The sequence below is a fragment of the Anopheles funestus genome (genome assembly GCF_943734845.2).
Source record: "Anopheles funestus chromosome X unlocalized genomic scaffold, idAnoFuneDA-416_04 X_unloc_167, whole genome shotgun sequence".
NCBI classification, from domain to species: Eukaryota; Metazoa; Arthropoda; class Insecta; order Diptera; family Culicidae; genus Anopheles; species Anopheles funestus.
Genome location: NW_026045113.1, coordinates 20,993 through 30,000, shown reverse-complemented (window position 1 = coordinate 30,000; position 9,008 = coordinate 20,993). Strand labels below are relative to the sequence as shown.

Sequence of the window (9,008 nt, the reverse complement as noted above, 5' to 3'; positions counted from 1 at the left end):
GCCTATCACCCTCTCTGGGTAGATGAGCCACCTTCAAGTTGAACTTGAACTGTTTGCACCGTGCATAGTAGATAATGGTCGTTCCAGTACACGGAATCGGACAGGTGCAGTTACACACCGTCCCTACGTGCTGAGCTTCTCCCGTTTCGCTCGCAGCTACTCAGGGAATCCCGGTTGGTTTCTTCTCCTCCCCTTATTAATATGCTTAAATTCTGGGGGTTGTCTCACATCACTTGAGGCCTACAACAAAATCAGTCACATTCCATTCGTTTCGAACCCGGGGCATAGCGAACCGATATATACGCAACAACACTTCACACACACACACACACGGATTGGGCAATTTACGGTCATTTTTGAATCAACGATGGCCCCCCCGAGCACGTTGTCCGAATATCACTCCAATAAGGACAACGAGTTCCGCTCGGCATCGTTTTGATTCGATCTCTCAACAACAACTCCCGGTCGACTTGGTCGACTTGGACCCACGATGTCTCCCCCCGAGCATGTCGAGCCAACTGCACCACTATTGTATTGGACAACATGTTCCCCTCGGGCATCGATGGGTTAATCATGCACCACTATTATAAAACCCTTTGACGTTTTCCCCCAAGCACGTTGATCCAGTATTACGACGGATACGGTCAACGAATTCTTGGACATCAAAGAGGTTTTCGATTGAATTTCCCCATGTTTCACAACGTACTCTTAGCGGTATCCTACGATACGTCTCACTCTATTTGTGTGTGTGCGCGTTTACGTGCGTGCGATTTATGCGGTTCACCCCTTTACTTTCAGCGCCCTGCGGTCCCAACAAAGGTCCCGAGCACGCCATTATGCACAGTGTGGAAGCGTGTTTCCCCCACGACACTAGACGGGCTGCTCGCCATAGTGTTCTATTGTGGCACGCTCCACCCTGAAGTTTGGTTTGTTGTATATCAAGGAATTGATAGGCACTCAAGAATGTGTGCATCGGCCGGGTTTAATCGTCCGACGCGCAATATGCGTTCAACTTATCGGTGTTCATGTGTCCTGCAGTTCACATTGTGACGCGCATTTAGCTGCGGTCTTCATCGATCCATGAGCCGAGTGATCCCCTGCCTAGGGTTTTATAGTAAGGTTCCCAATGTAACACAATCCCGGTGGTACGTCCAAAGACTAACTTTCTGACTAAGTTGTCTTTATTACCCAATAGTCCCAGGCCTTGTGACTTGTGGCTCATGTCTACGCCCATGGCCACCATTCGCTAAGATAGTTTTGAAGTCACTTTGAAGGCCCAGGAACAACTCTCTTAGCACATCGGTTAACCTGGCGCCGCAGTCAACTCATGTGCTTGGATCGGATCGAGCTATTGAGTATTGGGCCTGCATACTCGCTCATCCGTATCCTTTGCGTACCGCCCCATGGCCCTTGTATGTCTGCACCACAGTTCCTGTTCGTTCCGTGCCTATGGCCGGATACGTATTGCACATCGGTATACCTGTCGCTACTCAGGCAACTCGTGTGCGTGGATTGGATCGAGAACATGGTGTGTGCCCCATGTTATAATTGATAGTCCATATCCACTTTATAGGTTAAAGTCATAAGTTGTGATTGCACAACCATTCTTCATAAGAGTTTAATCACTCTTCAACTAACTTTCGTTCTGGTGTCTTGGTATCAAATCGCGTAAGACACAAGATTCTACTGGCCAAATAGAATCTAGCACATTGGTTAACCTGGCGCCGCAGTCAACTCATGTGCTTGGATCGGATCGAGCTATTGAGTATTGGGCCTGCATACTCGCTCATCCGTATCCTTTGCGTACCGCCCCATGGCCCCGTCCTTAGAGTTAATGACTAGTAGGCTTAACTCTTTGTATGTCTGCACCACAGTTCCCGTTCGTTCCGTGCCGTGGCCGGATACGTATTGCACATCGGTATACCTGTCGCTACTCAGGCAACTCGTGTGCGTGGATTGGATCGAGCTCATGGGGTGTGTAGAGATTCCATGTTATAATTGCAAGTCCATATCCACTTTATAGGTTAAAGTCATAAGTTGTGATTGCACAACCATACTTCATAAGAGTTTAATAACTCTTCAACTAACTTTCGTTCTGGTGTCTTGGTATCAAATCGCATAAGACACAAGATTCTACTGGCCAAATAGAATCTAGCACATTGGTTAACCTGGCGCCGCAGTCAACTCATGTGCTTGGATCGGATCGAGCTATTGAGTATTGGGCCTGCATACTCGCTCATCCGTATCCTTTGCGTACCGCCCCATGGCCCCGTCCTTAGAGTTAATGACTAATAGGCTTAACTCTTGTTTGTCTGCACCACAGTTCCCGTTCGTTCCGTGCCGTAGCCGGATACGTATTGCACAGTAGTAGACACCGTAATCTGACGTATCTAACACACCACTATTGTAACTCGTCGTCCAAGGACCTTTCAAGTGCCTGATGGCCAGGAGAGCTCTTACACGGCACGGAGACACAGTGATGCTCGCCCATCAAAGTGTACAACGATCGAGTTTGCTTAAGTGTCTGGGTACCTACACACCAGACACAATGCAATGGCCATGGATCCACACAAGGCACATCACATGCAGAAAGCTTCACCAGATTATGACACATACCACACTCTTGTAACTCGTCGTCGAAGGGGCGTTCAAAGTGCCTTACGGCTAGGGGAGATCTAGCACGGCACGGAGACACAGTGATGGTTGCCCATCAAAGTGTACAACGATCGAGTTTGCTTTCCGCGCAAGCGTTCTAAGTGTCTGGGTACCTACACACCAGACACAATGCAATGGCCACGGATCCACACAAGGCACATCACATGCAGAAAGCTTCACCAGATTCTGACACATACCACACTCTTGTAACTCGTCGTCGAAGGGGCGTTCAAAGTGCCTTACGGCTAGGGGGGATCTAGCACGGCACGGAGACACAGTGATGGTCACCCATCAAAGTGTACAACGATCGAGTTTGCTTTCCGCGCAAGCGTTCTAAGTGTCTGGGTATCTAAGCACCAGACACAATGCAATGGCCACGGATCCACACAAGGCACATCACATGCAGAAAGCTTCACCAGATTCTGACACATACCACACACATGCAACTCGTCGTCGAAGGGGCGTTCAAGTGCCTTACGGCTAGGGGAGATCTAGCTCGGCACGGAGACACAGTGATGGTCACCCATCAAAGTGTACAACGAACGAGTTGGCTTTCAACAAATTCTGACACATAGCAAGCGAGCGACCGAGCTACACCGAAGGCAGCCCATGGTTGGTCACTCGCGGACGATCATCAGTAATGATCCTTCCGCAGGTTCACCTACGGAAACCTTGTTACGACTTTTACTTCCTCTAAATCATCAAGTTCGGTCAACTTCAGCCATGCCAGCTGCAGCTCACGAAGGAACCGCGGAAGGTAAGCCTCCAGAAACCTCACTAAATAATCCATCGGTAGTAGCGACGGGCGGTGTGTACAAAGGGCAGGGACGTAATCAGCACTAGCTAATGACTAGTGCTTACTAGAAATTCCAGGTTCATGGGGACCGTTGCAGTCCCCAATCCCGACTAGATGGGCATTTTAGTGATTTCCCGTTCCTCTCGGAATGGGGGCGCCTATTGGCGAGAACACGCTGCGACCCACATTGTAGCACGCGTGCAGCCCAGAACATCTAAGGGCATCACGGACCTGTTATCGCTCATTCTCAGCTTGCTAAACACAAGTTGTCCCGCTAAGCAGGGCAAACGTAGCCGACGACCGCCCGTGAAGGCGCCGCCCGGCTGTAACGTCAGGTGCGCCCGGAGGCGCACTGCTGACAGCGTTCTAGTTAGCATGTTTGAGTCACGTTCGTTATCGGAATTAACCAGACAAATCATTCCACGAACTAAGAACGGCCATGCACCACTACCCTTAAATTTGAGAAAGAGCTATCAATCTGTCTTACCTCGATAAGTTTGGACCTGGTAAATTTTCCCGTGTTGAGTCAAATTAAGCCGCAAGCTCCACTTCTTGTGGTGCCCTTCCGTCAATTCCTTTAAGTTTCAACTTTGCAACCATACTTCCCCCGGAACCCGATTTTGGTTTCCCGGAAGCGACTGAGAGCACCGAATAGGGGTAGCGTCTCCCAATTGCTAATTGGCATCGTTTACGGTTAGAACTAGGGCGGTATCTAATCGCCTTCGATCCTCTAACTTTCGTTCTTGATTAAAGAAAGCATCCATGGCAAACGCTTTCGCTTCAGTTGGTCCTACGACGGTCTACGAATTTCACCTCTCGCGCCGTAATACCAATGCCCCCAACTACTTCTGTTAATCATTACCTCTAGGTTTCTGACAAACCAACGAAATCGTATAAACCGAGGTCATATTCCATTATTCCATGCAAGATTATTCTCGGCCAACGCCAACCCCACGGGGGGGCCGGACGCTTTGTCTTAGCCTGCTTTGAGCACTCTAATTTGTTCAAGGTAAATGTGAGTATCTTGAGCACCATGAGGAGCCCGTGCCGGAGTTAACCGGTAGCACGGTACTCGTTCACAGAGTAACGCCCAAGTACACCATTGTGAGTCGCAGCCGTGAGCGCGCGCACGAACGGCCCCGGCGTGTAACCGGGCGCCCGTGGCGGTCACGTGTCTGGACGGGCAATCAACTTCGAACGTTTTAACCGCAACAACTTTAATATACGCTAGTGGAGCTGGAATTACCGCGGCTGCTGGCACCAGACTTGCCCTCCACTTGATCCTTGTTGAAGGATTTATACTCAACTCATTCCAATTATGGACCATCGTTAGAGAGGTCCATATTGTTATTTCTCGTCACTACCTCCCCGTACTGGGATTGGGTAATTTACGCGCCTGCTGCCTTCCTTGGATGTGGTAGCCATTTCTCAGGCTCCCTCTCCGGAATCGAACCCTGATTCCCCGTTACCCGTCGCAACCATGGTAGTCCTCTACACTACCATCAATAGTTGATAGGGCAGACATTTGAAAGATCTGTCGTCAGTCGACAAGCGACCATACGATCTGCGTCCTTATCCAGACTTCAACTCAAGCCGCCCGGAGGCGATTGGTTTAACTAATAAGTGCACCAGTTCAGCTACCCGCGAGGGCAACAGTCCCGGCATGTTGCATGTATTAGCTCTGGATTTTCCACAGTTATCCAAGTAACTAGTGGTAGGATGATCTTGTGAATTATAGCTGTTATACTGAGCCTTATGCGGTTTCACATTCATTTATGTTTGTACTTAGACATGCATGGCTTAACCTTTGAGACAAGCGTATATTACTGGTAGGATCAACCAGAATTCGTTCCACTACAGACACACACTCGCTTAGTGGGAAATAAATTTCCACACAACTCTCTCTCTCTAGAACCATATGGAATGGCTCTTTGGTGTTGGGTAAGGCACCAATTTGTTGGGGTGTAACGGTCACCACCAACTTTAAGTTTGTTAGGGCACAACGGAAACCACTAACTAAACTTTAGGAAACTAAATTTCCTCACACATTATCTCTCACCATATTAGCACTAGGTGCTATCCACGATTGTACAACGTTTCAACTCTTGAATCGACCGTAGGGCCGCGGAATTGCTTCCGGGCCCCTATTCTCGCTATTAATTGTTCATCTCTTTCAATACATCGAGTTCGTTCCATTGGGTAGTTCGCATGGCGAACGTTTTGATGCAGCCCCCTGGGGGACCACGGCACTTTACACCGGGTATGGTGTATGCGCAACCTACAGATAACAATAAACCCCTTATGCGTGTGTAAACCGATGTTGGGCTGCTCAACATCTTTCATGGTTACATCACTTGCACCAGAACCCATGGTGCCGATTTGGTAATATGTTGTACATTTACTCTCAAGATGTACGCTTCGGCCCCTTATTCAGGGGCTCAAGCTATTACCAGCAAGAACAATCCTCATCCAGACTTGAACTCGAAACACCCGGAGGCGAACGGTTTAACTAATAAGTGCACCAGTCTTGAATCCATGCGTCGGTGGAAACAATGCCGGCGTGTTGCATGTATTAGCTCTGAACTTAGCGAGTGATTGCCTTGCAGCTGTCATACTGAGCGTAGAGCGTGATTATCGCTCACTTGAACCATGTTGAATGGCTCTTTGGTGTAGGGTAAGGCACCAATTTGTTGGGGCACAACGAAACCACCAACTTAAGACTTGCTTATAGGCATTTCAACGTTTTCAACTCTTAAATCGACCGTGTTTCATTATCATCTCTTCTTCTTATTAAATGCATCGAGTTCGTTCCATTGGGTAGTTCGCGTGGCGAACGGTTTGATGCAGCCCCCCGGGGGGGACCACGGCACTTTACACCGGGCATGGTGTATGCGCAACCTACAGATCACCAATATATTTGTGATCGATAATGCACACTTCTTACACGACTGACCAGTCGACAGCGCTGCCTTCCTATTATGCGTGTGTAAACCGATGTTGGGCTGCTCAACATCTTTCACGGTTACATCACTTGCACCCGAACCCATGGTGCCGATTTGGTAATATGTTGTACATGGTCTCAAGATGTACGCTTCGACCCCTTATTCAGGGGCTCAAGCTATTACCAGCAAGAACAATCCTCATCCAGACTTGAACTCGAAACACCCGGAGGCGAACGGTTTAACTAATAAGTGCACCAGTCTTGAATCCATGCGTCGGTGGAAACAATGCCGGCATGTTGCATGTATTAGCTCTGAACATAGCGAGTGATTGCCTTGTAGCTGTCGAACTGAGCGTAGAATGTGATTATCGCTCACTTGAAAGGGTCAAGCCCTTTCGAGTCGTCCGGTTTTTACGCCAGACGACTCGGTTCACCATCTTTCGGGATACAAGTTGACTAAGTGGTACCACTACACTTATCAACTTTCGATTTGGTAATCCTCATCCAGCTTCCTTTCTGGAGGTCCCGAGGATTACCAATTGGGCTGTCATACTGAGCTCATATATTGGAGATCGATAATGCACACTTCTTACACGACTGACCAGTCGACAGCGCTGCCTTCCTATTATGCGTGTGTAAACCGATGTTGGGCTGCTCAACATCTTTCACGGTTACATCACTTGCACCAGAACCCACGGTGCCGATTTGGTAATATGTTGTACATTTACTCAAGATGTACGCTTCGGCCCCTTATTCAGGGGCTCAAGCTATTACCAGCAAGAACAATCCTCATCCAGACTTGAACTCGAAACACCCGGAGGCGAACGGTTTAACTAATAAGTGCACCAGTCTTGAATCCATGCGTCGGTGGAAACAATGCCGGCGTGTTGCATGTATTAGCTCTGAACTTAGCGAGTGATTGCCTTGCAGCTGTCGAACTGAGCGTAGAGCGTGATTATCGCTCACTTGAACCATGTTGAATGGCTCTTTGGTGTAGGGTAAGGCACCAATTTGTTGGGGCGTAACGGTCACCACCAACTTAAGACTTGCTTATAGGCATTTCAACGTTTTCAACTCTTAAATCGACCGTGTTTCATTATCATCTCTTCTTCTTATTAAATGCATCGAGTTCGTTCCATTGGGTAGTTCGCGTGGCGAACGGTTTGATGCAGCCCCCCGGGGGGGACCACGGCACTTTACACCGGGCATGGTGTATGCGCAACCTACAGATCACCAATATATTTGTGATCGATAATGCACACTTCTTACACGACTGACCAGTCGACAGCGCTGCCTTCCTATTATGCGTGTGTAAACCGATGTTGGGCTGCTCAACATCTTTCACGGTTACATCACTTGCACCCGAACCCATGGTGCCGATTTGGTAATATGTTGTACATGGTCTCAAGATGTACGCTTCGACCCCTTAAGGGCTCAAGCTATTACCAGCAAGATCAATCCTCATCCAGACTTGAACTCGAAACACCCGGAGGCGAACGGTTTAACTAATAAGTGCACCAGTCTTGAATCCATGCGTCGGTGGAAACAATGCCGGCATGTTGCATGTATTAGCTCTGAACATAGCGAGTGATTGCCTTGTAGCTGTCGAACTGAGCGTAGAATGTGATTATCGCTCACTTGAAAGGGTCAAGCCCTTTCGAGTCGTCCGGTTTTTACGCCAGACGACTCGGTTCACCATCTTTCGGGAAGGGACCGTCTCGGTCGCAAGCTGCTCCGGTCCCCAAACAACCTGCGACAAATGATAGGAAATGCCGACATCAATACGTGTTCAGTTTGGTTTATCGCTCATAGGTCTTTTTGACCATCGATCCCTGATTATAACTCTCAATTAAACAGTCAGGAGAGTAAGGCATGCCCATCGATATCTCATCGACAGGCGATACCGCAAGAACGGCCAACGACACATCAGGTGATCGATTATTGCTACGACTTTTGCTTAATCGTTTCCACTCCTTAGAGAAAGAAACCCCCGGGGACCGTCTCGGTCGCAAGCTGCTCCGGTCCCTAAACAACCTGCGACAAATGATAGGAAATGCCGACATCAATATGTGTTCAGTTTGGTTTATCGCTCATTGGTCTGTTTGACCATCGATCCCTGATTAAACTCTCAGTAATCCAGTCGGGAGAGTAAGGCATGCCCATCGATATCTCATCGACAGGCGATACCGCTTGAACGGCCAACGACACATCAGAGGATCGTATCTTGCTACAACTTTTGCTTAATCGTTTCTTCTCCTTGGAGAAAGAAACCCCCGGGGACCGTCTCGGCCGCAAGCTGCTCCGGTCCCTAAACAACCTGCGGCATCAAATGATAGGAAAAGCCGACATCAATACGTGTTCAGTTTGGTTTATCGCTCATTGGTCTTGTTTGACCATCGATCCCTGATTAATACTCTCAATTAGAAGGTCGGTAGAGTAAGGCATGCCCATCGATATCTCATCGACAGGCGATACCGCATGAACGGCCAACGACACATCAGAGGATCGTATCTTGCTACAACTCTTGCTTAATAGTTTCCACTCCTTGGAGAAAGAAACCCCCGGGGACCGTCTCGGCCGCAAGTTGCTCCGGTCCCTAAACAACCTGCGGCATCA

The 9,008-nt window shown here is 48.7% G+C and overlaps 1 non-coding gene and 1 pseudogene across 1 annotated transcript; both read right to left on the bottom strand.

The window, feature by feature from the left end:
• The window catches only part of LOC125772991 (large subunit ribosomal RNA), a 3,598-nt pseudogene extending 3,356 nt beyond the window's left edge, over positions 1-242 (bottom strand).
• A 709-nt stretch (positions 243-951) lies between these two features.
• On the bottom strand, positions 952-1,109 carry LOC125772992 (5.8S ribosomal RNA). The gene has a single exon (XR_007419809.1). It is a non-coding gene; the product is annotated as a 5.8S ribosomal RNA (ribosomal RNA).
• Between the last annotated feature and the right edge of the window lie 7,899 nt (positions 1,110-9,008).